Source organism: Rhinopithecus roxellana, chromosome 11, assembly GCF_007565055.1.
Source record: "Rhinopithecus roxellana isolate Shanxi Qingling chromosome 11, ASM756505v1, whole genome shotgun sequence".
Taxonomy (NCBI): Eukaryota; Metazoa; Chordata; class Mammalia; order Primates; family Cercopithecidae; genus Rhinopithecus; species Rhinopithecus roxellana.
In genome coordinates this window covers 35629159-35641713 of record NC_044559.1, presented here as the reverse complement: position 1 = coordinate 35641713, position 12555 = coordinate 35629159, and the positions used below count along the sequence as shown (strand labels likewise).

The 12555-nt window shown below is 40.8% G+C and overlaps 1 protein-coding gene across 20 annotated transcripts in view; it reads left to right on the top strand.

Moving 5' to 3' along the window:
* The window catches only part of ABLIM1 (actin binding LIM protein 1), a 353493-nt gene that overhangs the window by 176758 nt on the left and 164180 nt on the right, over positions 1–12555 (top strand). The gene's annotated exons all lie outside the window — the stretch shown is intronic.

Below are 12555 nucleotides of genomic sequence, written 5' to 3'. Positions count from 1 at the left end.
GAGCAGTAAAAAAACACTTCTGTGGTTTTTGCCTTCTTTTTCTTTTTCTCTGAAATGAGGAACTCCTACTACAAAGTAGCTTGTCCCAATATCCATTAGTTATAGGAGGCCTGGAAAACTTGCAAGATTGGGTGTCAAGTCACTGGCTCCTCTGTGTGTGTGTGTGTGTGTGTGTGTGTGTGTGTGTGTGTGTGTGTGTGTGTGTATTGAGAAGTGAGAATTAAGCAAGAACACTCGGGAGACTTCCAAGCAGAAAAAGACCTCCCATCCAAGAAGCTACCAGTTTGGTGTTGATTTCCATTAACAAGGCTACCTTTTGGGGTTTACAAAGATTGGCATCTTTGTATGAAATACGCCAACCTGTTATTTCAGAGCCAGGGCGTGGCCAACTGGGGAAGAAAAGGAAGAAGAATGGTTTTGTGTGTTTGTTTGATAAATAGGTTACTTGGGCTGAGGGCATGTCCGGGTAGCTCAAGATGGGGTTCAAGGATGTCAGAGAAGGAAGGCAGAGGAGACTCGGAGAGCAATCTGTAAATTTACTCTGTACCCTGCCTGGGGTAAGCACCCTCATTCCTATGCCCTGCCTGTGGTAAGCACTTTCATTTCTGGAAACTGTGTTTTGTTTTGAGTGTCTTACGTCACAAAGACTCAGCATTGTCATCCTAAGCCATCCATCCACGGCCAGGGGCGCTCTCAGGCAGGTTCCAGTCTTCCTAGTGACCACGAAATACATGAATAAAGGAGGAGGGAGCGCTTTCCTGGAGTCCACAGCTGTTCCTTACACTGAAGGTAAAGTTTTCAGGAGAAAGAATGCTAGCATGTGTAGCTAGGGCAAGAAGGTGGAAAGAGGGAGGGTATGAGCTTAACTGCCTCAAATGAGCTCAATGCTCAATGCATGACGTGCGTTACACATGCCGTGTCCACATCTCAGAGAGGGATTATTTAATCCTCCTGAAAACCCCTATGAGTAAGGATGATAAACCCCAGTTTTCACCCAACCCAAGTTGGCCATGAGGAAATATCAAGGTCACACCCAGGGTGCTGTGCTGTCACGTTGTGTGGCTTGAGTCCTGCCTTGCCATTAAGCAGCTGATTGCGGAGAAGTTACTTGTCTCTCTGTGGCTCAGTGTCCTTATCTGTAAAATAAAGAGACTAGACCATATGAAACTTACATCATCCCAGGTCTGAAGTTTGCAGATTTCACATACCAGATAAGTGTATATTAATGTAGACCCCCAATCAGAGCTTCTTAGTGAGTATGTCAGAGAAAACATGTTTTCTGGTTATATCCAGTTTAGCTAACTTGGAGTCAGCATTGTATTTTTATTTTTTCTCATAAATTTATTGCGACATGACTCAAAGGATAGATTTGGTGTGAAATAAATACAATCTATAAATGACTGCAGTCATGTATATATTTTATTTTATTTATTCTATTTTATTATTTATTTATTTATTTGAGATGGAGTCTCACTCTGTTGCCAGGCTAGAGTGCAGTGGTGTGATCTCAGCTCACTGCAACCTCTGCCTCTTGGGTTCAAGCAATTCTCCTGGCTTAGCCTCCCAAGTAGCTGGGATTACAGGCACCTGCCACCATGCCCAGCTAATTTTTGTGGTTTTTTCTTTTGTTTTGTTTTGTTTTTTAGTAGACATGGGGTTTCATCATGTTGGCCAGGCTGGTCTTGGACTCCTAATCTCAAGGGATTCTCCTGCCTCAGCATCCCAAAGTGCTGGGATTACAGGTGTGAGCCGCCACGCCCAGCTCTCTCTATATTTTATATTTCTACTTGAAAGCATGGAGTAGTAGACTCAGATCTGGGCACTCACTGTTCCAACACATCAAGGTGTTAGAATAGACATTCATTTATCCCCTGTGGGGTGAAAGCTCCCTTGCTTTTTTTCCTCCTTTAGTTTAATTCTAAGGACCAAATGTTAATTCCTCATCTTGGAAAGTTGTATCATATATCTTGTTTCATGCTATAAATGTGTTCTTGAAAAGTCGAGTTTTTGTTTAAATTAAATTCCATTTTAAGAATACTTGCTATTTGTAGGAATTATTTTTCAATTTAACAAAATGTTACTAAAATAAATGAGTCAATCATCTATCCTTATACATTTATATTTTCTCACACTTAATCTGGCAATGGCTACTATCTTGTGTCCCAACATTCTGGAATCATCCTTTTCTTTAATATCTGGAGAAAGTGGTTTAGGTTCCCCGTGCCTTATACTGTAGGGAGTCCGTGACTTTTCCCAAGATTCTAGAGCAGCACTGTCATCACTGTTATAAATGTGAGGAGCCTTGCAAGGGTGAAGTGCTTCAGGCAGAAATATCATGTAAGCTGGCACACGTTTCCCTGTGTGACAAACCTGCATTTCCTGCACATGCACCCCAAAACTTAAAAAATAAATAAATTTTTAAAAATGCAAGCCACTTGTATAATTCTAAATATTCTAATAGCCATATTGAAAAGGTTGAAAGGGAAAGGTGTAGTTAGTTTTCATTAATATGTTTTATTTAACCCTATCCAAAATATTATCATTTCAATAAGTAATATAAAAAGTATTGAGATACTTGACATTCTTTTTTTTTAATACTACCTTAACACATCTCAATTTAGACTAGACACATTTCTTTTTGTTTTTTTGCTTTGCTTTGTTTTATTTGTTTGATACAGAGTCTCACTCTGTTTCCAGGCTGGAGTGCAATGGCGTGATCTCAGCTCACTGCAGCCTCCGCCTCCTGTGTTCAAGGGATTCTCCTGCCTCAGCCTCCTGAGTAGCTGGGACTACAGGTGTGCGCCTCCACACCCAGCTAATTTTTGTTTTTTGTTTTTTTTTTTAGTAGAGACAAGTTTGCACTATGTTGGCCAGGATGGTCTCTATCTCTTGACCTTGTGATCCGCCTGCCTCAGCCTCCCAAAGCCCTGGGATTACAGGCGTCAGCCGCTGCACCTGGCTGCACATTCTTTTTTTTTTTTTTTAGTTTTTTTTGAGATGGAGTTTCACTCTTGTCACCAGGGCTGGAGTGCAATGGAGTGATCTTGGCTCACTGCAGCCTCCACCTTCGGGGTTCAAGCGATTCTCCTACCTCAGCGTCCTGAGTAGCTGGGGTTACAGGATTGTGACACCACACCCAGTTAATTTTTTTCTGTATTATTTGTAGACACAGGGTTTTACCATATTGACCAGGCTGGTCTTGAACTCCTGACCTCAGGTGATCCGCCCACCTTGGCCTCCCAAAGTGCGGGGATTACAGGTATGAGCCACCGCGCCCGGCCTGGACTAGACACATTTCAAATGGTCAGAAGCCACATGTGGTTAGTGGCTACTGTACTGGACAGCACAGTTCTAAAGATTCCTCGAGGTATGCATTCCTGTGGTTCCCTCACTCCAAATTCTTGCCAGTATCAAAGTCTTGGTCTCCTCCTGTGAGTGCTGTGCCTTTTTCATTGCTTCATCCCACACATTTTTCCTCTCTCTCCTCTTCCACAGTACCACTACCCCAAAGCAGCTCTTTTCAGCAGCAGACTTAATTAAGGTCTGGGCTAATGGTGGGAGGTCACAGCACAGAATAGGCACCAACTGCCCTCGTATTCTCAGGCCATCTCTGACATGAGACATTTCTCATTAGCAAGAGCCTTTTCTTTTCTTTTCTTTTTGTTTTTCTTTTCTTTCTTCCCTTTTCATTCCATTCTATTCCTTTCCTTTTCCTTCCTTCCCTTCCCTTCCTTTCCTTTCCTTCTTTTCTTTCATTCTTTCATTTCCTTCTTTCATTTCTTTCTTTCATTCTAGAGCAGTTTTAGGTTTATGGGAAAATGGATCAAAGTACAAGCCAGGGCCATTTTTCAGACTTATTCCAAACCTCGTCTGCACCATCTTGACAGGGCTTGCTCTCTCTCCAAAGACCCTTCTCTCTCCAAAGACCCTTCTGTCTCCATCCTAATCGGATCAGGACACTAAATTTCCTTGGCATCTTTACTTCTTATAAATCCCAGCAGAAATAGCAGTCTTTTCCCTGAGGAATGCTGTATTCCTCCTAGCCCAAGTGACCCAGTTGCAGCCAAGTCCTAAAACAACAGTTTCGTTTTCTTCCTGTTTCACCTCGAGTTGCGATGTTCAGGTACTGAGCTGATGTCCCAGGACAGAAGATTTTGGGGTGGGGAGCATGTGCCAAAACAAGCCCGGGATTTTGGTCAAGACCTGGCTGAGTGCACAGGAGGCACATTCCAGTTCTGACTGTGACCTTGAGTCCAGCTAAGCTTTCTCCCTGGAATTCCCTTCCCTCCCTCCCACCTGCCTCTCCTTCACACATATACCTTGTAGACAAAGCCTTCTATTTCTTGAGTGGGGGCAGAGGTTGATTTCCCCTAGAAAGAAAGGCCAGCGATGTAAAATGCCTTTGGGAATGAAAACCAAGGATGAACTCTTTTTGCCAAAAATAGGTTTTGAAAAAAGGGAGAAAGGGGACACTGAACATTTTACACAAGAGCTAAACAAATTTGAGGGTGAGAAAGGGTTGCAATGGAGGAGTTAGAGTTGATAGCACAAACTTAGGTCAGTTTCAGACCCAGTGACTTCACAGGTTTAGCTGTGACAAGGTAGGGATTGGTGAGCAGAAATTGTGTTGGTGAACTCATCTCACTTTCTAAAATGCCTGACGTTGTGGGATCTGATGGTTCATGAGTTACTCATCCATTTACTACTTGTTTTATTTTGTGGTTGTTTTGAGTTGGGGGGATCTCACTGTGTTGCCCAGGCTGGTCTCAAACTCCTGAGCTCAAGTGATCCTGAGTAGCTGGGATTACAGGCACGTGCCACCACACCAAGCCCATTTACTAAATGTTAATTGAACACATACTCCATGCAGGACATTGTGCTAAGTGCTAATAATAGAGACAACATACCAGGTTGTCAAAGAACTCCTGGGGTATTAAAAGAGACATATAAGTAAGCAACATTTGTGAGACCAAGTAAGAAGTCCTGTGATGGAGAGACACATAGCATGCAGGCCGTGAGGGCCACAGGGGAGATAGAATGGAGCTGAGGAGAGCCACAGGTGGAAATAGTGTAAGGTAGTAGCAGGTGTGATAGAAAATAGAAGATTTAAGAGACAAAGTTAGGGTCGATAGAATTTGATGACTGACTGAATGGGAGGAGTGAAGAGGGATCCATGTGTCCAGCTGAGCTGCCTGGGTAGATAGATGGAGTTGCCACCAACTAAGGAAATACAGAAGCACCTTGCAGGGCAGTGCTGGAGAAAGATGAGTTCAGTTTGGGGTATATTGAGGTTGAGTAACATGGTACCTCCAGAGTCCAGTAGGGCTCTGAGATAGTGGTCTATGTTGGGAAGAAGAATTTGGAAGCCTTTGGCGTGTGGATAATGACTGAAGCTATATAATTGTGTGTGAAATTTCCCTGGGAAAGAGCAAAAGGCAGGAACTGAATACTAAATGCCAGCAACTGGAGGAAGGAGAACCTAATTACCATTTGTCACCTCAGAAAATGTACGGGGCTGGTAATGAGATGAAGAAAGTGGTTTAATTGATGGATGGATTCTGTAATTAAATGAAAAGGAGATCCCAAAAGCTTATGGTATTTCTTGTAATAACCCAGTGGGAGTAGAACGTGGCTGCAGGGTTCTCAGTGGAGCTATTCTATCTTCAGTGTTCAATTGCTTTGTTTTGCATCCTTGTGCATTACAGCCTTCATCCCACTAACTTAAAGGAATTGTTTTAATATGATCTGTTCATTCTGTCATGTTGTTCCAGTGATAGGTTTTTAATGTTTTACTTTGTCTGTATCATGGTTGTATTTTACGCTGTATTAGAGAATAAGAAACCTGAAAACAAAAGAGAAGCATTCTTCTGTATTTGGATTTGAATGTGTTGGTATTTGTGCAGATTCTTCTCTGGGGGAATTGCTTCTAACAAAGGACAAATTAGCACTGTCTGGCATTTCTAAGTGTCCCTTTAAATGTGAATTATAGTTCGTTTTAAGTATACGTATATATTTTGTTCATTATTTTGATCTATAATTCATTATAATTATTGTTGTTTATCATGAGCATTTTTCAGGGTAAGGACCAAGATCTATTTTGCTTTTCTTTTTTTTTTTTTTTTTTTTTTTTGCCAGAAAGTTCTAGACCATTTAGAAAAGACCAAGGACCAAGGAGACTGCCCAGAGAATCAAGAAGATTGTTCAGCCAAATTGTCTGTTTTCAGTGATCCTTTCCTGGGCTGTTCCATATATTTCAACAGCTCCCTGTATCACATGTCCCTGCCTTATCTTTTTTCTTTTACATCATTTAATACATTGTATTAATTTATCTTCACCCCCTGCTAGACAGTAAGCTCTTTGAGGGCAGAGATTTTTGTCTGTTTTGTTCACTGTAAACCCAGTGCCTACAACAATGCCTGACATGGCAGGTAATCATAAGGTGAATGAATGAATGAATGAACAATAGCCATATGTTTATTTGGAACTTGGTTATTCGTAAATGTTTTGTTTAGTTTTGTTTTGTTTTGAGACAGAGTCTCACTCTGTTGCCCAGGCTGGAGTGCAGTGTGACAATTTTGGCTCACTGTAACCTCCACCTCCCAGGTTCAAATGATTCCCCTGCCTCAGCCTTTGTAGTACCTGGGATTACAGGAACTCGCCACCATGCCCAGCTAAGTTTTGTATTTTTAGTAGAGATGGGGTTTCACCATGTTGGCCAGGCTGGTCTTGAACTCCTGACCTCAGGTGATCCACCTACCTCGGCCTCCCAAAGGGCTGGGATTACAGGCATGGGCCACCGCACCCAGCCTGGTAAATGTTTTTAATGGCATAGCTAGTCACAAAGATTTATCAATTGCTGTACTATAATGTATGTCTTCAAATGGTTACTAGACAGTAACATTATCTTCTGAAAAGAAAGAGTGCAAGTAAAGGCATCTATCACAGATGACTGAGCTACAAGCCTTCCCGGCACATACCGCAGGTAAGGAAACGTATGCTCAGGCAGTTCTTGGTTAAACTGTTGCTGCTGCTTAGTTTCACTCTGGTTTAGACCCTTAACTTTCTCATCTGGGCTCACAGGGGCAGACTGGGTATGGGTTATTTGGGGGCACAACTAGAAAACTGATAAAATGCGAGAAAAATAGAAGTAGTTTCTTGCATTCTCCAGAAGCAGAACTCAGCCTTTTATTACCTATCTAGAGAATCTTAGTCATTCACAAACTGATTATAAAGCAGGTTAACCAAAATGAGAGAAACATAAGTGTAATATAAATGTGCTCCCTTCTTATTGAAAGTGGGAACCCACTTTCATACTGTCTTTGTTCAGTAAAGGTTGATCCTGAGTATTTTATCTTTTGAATTTGTTGCCATGTTGAAGTGTTGTCTTGTCAAATAAATATAATTTAGCTTTTAAAACATTTAGGTTTTGAATTCCAGACTGGAACAGGGTAAGGTCTCGTAATCTTTCCAAAATACACTGCTTACTGATTTTGACTCTTCTTGGGAGATAATTATCCACAAGTCTCTTGTGAGCTGAGGTGCTGATAACTTTTTGTTCTGAATTATCTTTTCAAGGATATTTGTACAACAAACAGCCCTGGAAGACAGAAATAGTCTTTCCCTCCAGAGTCAAGGGCAGATTTGTTTGCTGTCTAATACAATAAAGATAATGTCAGCCTCTGGAGGAATTATTGGGCAGGTTTTCTTGCAACTCATTACACAAGAGTGGGGCTTTCTAAGCTCAGGGTTCCTCAGCTCTTATACAAACCCACTGAAAGTGCAGCATCCAGCTAGCCTACTAATGTTGCCCCAAGGGATTTGGGGAGGATGGAGAAACCAGTAACAAATACAAAAGTCATGCTGCCCGCTGTGCTGTAATAGTCTTTTGTTTCTGATCCAGGAGTTTCATGTCTTCTGCCAGTATCCATTATACTGGAGCAGGTGAACTTGTTAGGTTGCAAGTAGGGTAAAATCTCAGATTCTTTACAGTTCTTGACAACTCTAAGCTCATGTCTATGAATGCTTATTTCTTGAGGAAAGGTATGTTGAAGTCCACCCAGCTTTATCAAGGAAGAACAAATTATCTAAGAAAATGATTAGTACAACCAAGGTTATGAGAGAGTTTGTACTATAGAAGAAGGAAGAAAATTGAAATTTTCATCAATCATTTTTAAAATAAGCATTTCACTGCTCATATTGCTGGTTCTTCTTATCTCCTGGCCCTGAAACCATTGAGTGCCCTGTGCGCAGACCTCTTCTCCCTGTCTACTTTCTAGTGACCTCATCCAGTCTCATGGTTTAAGCACCATCTGTTCCCTGACAATTCCCAAGTCTGTACTTCTCCTCTGCAGTCCAGACTAGTATCTTCAACAGCCTTGTCAGCATTCCCAGTAGACATCTCAAACCAAACTCTCTGATTACTACCCCCACACCCACCCCAACCTTCTCCAGTCTTCTAATTTCAGCAGATATCAAGACTTTCCTTCTACTTGCTCAGGTTAAGAGCCTTGGAGTCATTCTTAACTTCTCTTTTTCTCTCATGTGCCACAAATAATCCATCAACAAGTCCTGATTGCCCCATCTTCATAGTATGTACAAAATCTGACCATTTATCATTATCTCAAAGATAACCACCCTGGTCCAAGCCACCATTACCACTTGCCTGGATTAAGAATTTTAGCAAGTCTCTCTGCATCTGCCTTTACCTGCAGTCCCACCCACTTCTCCCTCAGTTTATTTTCAATGCAGCAGCCAAGATGATCCTTAAAAAAGGTCAGATCCTGTCACCTTTCCCAAGAACTTCTCATCTTTTGGAATGAAATCCACAGACCTCAATTTGACCTTCAAATCCCTTCCCCACTGTTACTCTCTGAGCTCATCTCTACCATTTTCTTCCTGGTTCACTCTGCTGAATTCTGCTATCCTTCCTGTTCGTTCTTAAACAAACCAAGTACCAAATGGCCTCAGGACCTTTGCACTTACTATTTGTTTGCCTTGATAAGCTCTTCACTTGGATATGTGTGCCTGGTGCCTTCCCATACCTCCTTTGGGTCTCTTCTCAAATGTCACATCAATGAGGTCATCCTTGACACCATCTGATATGTATATGTGTATATATCTGTGTATGTGTGTGCACATATATATGTATTTATATATTATATAATTTATGTATGGTTTATTTGTTTATTGCCTGTGTCCTCTGACAAGAATGTAGGCACCAGTGGGGCAAGGAGTTTGTATTAGCAATTCTTAGGAAAAAAGTCTAACTTATAGTAGGCACTCAATAATATTTATTGACTTGTATGATTGAAATGTTTATCATTGAGTGATATATGGGTTGAATATCCCCAATCCAAAAATTTCAAATCTGAAATGCTCCAAAACTCTAACACTTTTTGAGGGCTAACAGAACACCCAGAGGAAGTGCTCATGGAAGCGTTTTGGATGTTGGATGTTTGAATCAAGGATGCTTAGCCAGGAAGTATATAATGCAGATATTCCAAAATCTGAAAAAAATCCAAAGTTTGAAGTACTTCTGGTCTCAGGCATTTCAGATAAGAGATGCCACCTGTACTATTTATAAATCGTTATTTACAAATTATTAAATTATTTACAAATTAATAAATTATTAAATCCAGGTCACTAAGACTTGGTTTCAGTTAATATTTTTGTTAAGTATCAGAAAGAAGAATTTTTTTGTGTGGTTCTCAGCATGTTTTACACAGTGAGAAAGTATTCTCTCTTTATTCCTTTTTTCATCCTTCTAATTTCATGCAGCAGAATATCTTTATAACAAAGACAGAACAGCTTTCAGGCCCAGGGATTTTATCAGACAATGGTATCAAAGCTCAAATTTAATTATACCATTTAATATTTATTTATTTATTTATTTATTTATTTATTTATTTATTTATTTATTTTTTGAGATGGAGTCTCGCTCTGTCACCCAGGCTGGAGTGCAGTGGCACAATCTCGGCTCACTGCAAGCTCCGCCTCCTGGGTTCATGCCATTCTCCTGCCTCAGCCTCCCGAGTAGCTGGGACTACAGGTGCACGCCGCCACACCCAGCTAATTTTTTGTATTTTTAGTAGAGACGGGGTTTCACCATGTTAGCCAGGATGGTCTTGATCTCCTGACCTTGTGATCCACCTGCCTCGGCCTCCCAAAGTGCTGGGATTACAGATGTGAGCCACCGCGCCTGGCTTAATATTTATTTTTACAGATTATATGTAGAGGAAATGATAACTGGCTATTGACTTACGACAGTGGTATATATTATATTTGCCTTTTAAAATAGTTATATTTATTAAAGGTAAACTGATTTTTTAAAAAAATTAATGAAAGGTAGATAAAAACTATGGTAAATAATAGTGAAGGTGGTATCTGAGTGAAATTGGGAAATTCCAAGAAACGCCCATTCTGATGGCATGCTTGAATTTGCATCTGAAATGATGAGGTCATTTTCAATGTAGTCTTCAGAGTCAACTTTACCGTATTATAGTCATGACATCTATTGACAAGTAGAAAAACTGCACTTACATAAATATAGTCAGACAGTTGAACTACTATGGTGAGATTGGTCTGCCACTCATTTAGATTGAATTAGTGAAGTTTGTATTGTAATTTGAAAAGTGTGATGTAAGAGTTGACTCTATTTTGGCCATGGTTTTCTTCCATTTAATCTGAGAAGGGGTTTTGATGGTGTCTAGAGAGGTGTTCTAGACCAAGTGGGAGGTAGAGGACAAAAGGAGGGTTCCTTGATAAGATCAACGAAGACCAAATGAAATAAGCACCTTAAAAATTTTTTGTCCATATTAAACCCATGCAGAAGGACTTGGAGTAGCCTTTCTCTGTGATGGAAGTGGCATTTGGGGGTACCTTTAAAGTGGCTTCTTCGTCCTTTCCCTGTATGTCCCCAATGTCACACTATCTGCCATGAAAAGCCTGGGCAAGGCACAGGGTGGATCTCACTTCCCTTCCAGAAGAGAGTATTTATAGTGTACCTCAGAACCAGTGACAGCCTTTCTGCTATGCCTGCAGAACTAAAACTAACTAAAACCCTGGGTTTCTCCTTATTCACATCACAAGTAGCAGAACCGTTAGTGAGAAGTAGGGAGAACTTCAGTAGATTTCATGTATCAGGAAATACTATGTACACAGTTTTAAAGCTAATTGGAGAAGGGTTAAACTTCTAAAACTGTTTAGTACAGAGTTCATAAAGTGTGGACCAAGAAGAACCTAACCCAGAGTGACCCAGACACTGATTAATGATTCACATTCCTGACCTCTCACCTCCAGTGATCGGGGTCTAGCATTTTCAACCATCTTTTTAAGTAAGTACATCTTATGTTACTCAACAATGGGGATATGTTCTAAGAGACACATCATTAGGTCATTCTATTGTGTGTGAACATCACAGAGTGTACCTCCACAAACCTAGCTGGTATAGCCTACCGCACAGCTAGGCCATATGGTATAGCCTATTACTCCTAGGCTGTGAAGCTGTATAGCATGTTACTGGACTGAATTTTGTAGGCAATTGTAACCCAATGGTAAGTATTTGTGTATCTAAACTTATCTAAATATAGATAAGTTTATATCTTTATAAACTTAGATATATCTATGTCTAAATATAGATAAGGTATAGTGAAAGTATGGTATGAAAATTAAAAATGGTACACCAGTATAGGGCACTTACCATGAATGGAGCTTGCAGGGCTTAAGTTGCTCTGTGTGAATCAATGAGTGAGTGAGGAGTGACTGTGAAGGCCTAGGACATTACTGTACACTACTGTAGACTTTATCAATACTGTAAACATCGACTATGCTACATTTATAATGTTTTTCTTTACTAATAAATTAACCTTAGCTCCCTGTAATTTTTACTTTATAAACTTTATTTTTAAAAACGCTTTGACTCTCTTGTAAAACATTTAGCTTAAAACAAACTCTACAAAAAGAAAAAAGGAAGAGCCAGGCATGGTGGCACACATTTGTCATCCCAGCTACTCAGGAGGCTGAGGCAGGAGGATCGTGTGAGCCCAGAAGTTCAGGGCTATAATGGACTATGATCGCACCTGTGGTTAACCACTGCACTCCAGCCTGGGCAACATACCAAGCCCCTCTCTCTCTCTCTTTTTTTTTTTTGAGGCAGAGTCTAACTCTATTGCCCAGGCTGGAGTACAGTGGTGCAGTCTTGGCTCACTGCAATCTCTGCCTCCCAGGTTCAAGTAATTCTCATGCCTCAGCCTCCGAAGTAGCTGGGATTACAGGTGCGCACCACCATGCCTAGCTAATTTTTGTATTTTTAATAGAGATGGGGTTTCACCCTGCTGGCCAGACCAGTCTCAAACTCCTGACATCAGGTAATCTACCTGCCTCAGTCTCCCAAAGTGCTGGGATTGCAGGCACGAGCCACTGTGCCCAGCAAAGACCCTGTCTCTTACACACACACAGACACACACACACACACACACACATTGTACAGCTATATAAAAATTTTTCTTTTTTAGTATCTTTGTTCTATAAGCTTTCTTCTATCTTTAAAATTTGTGT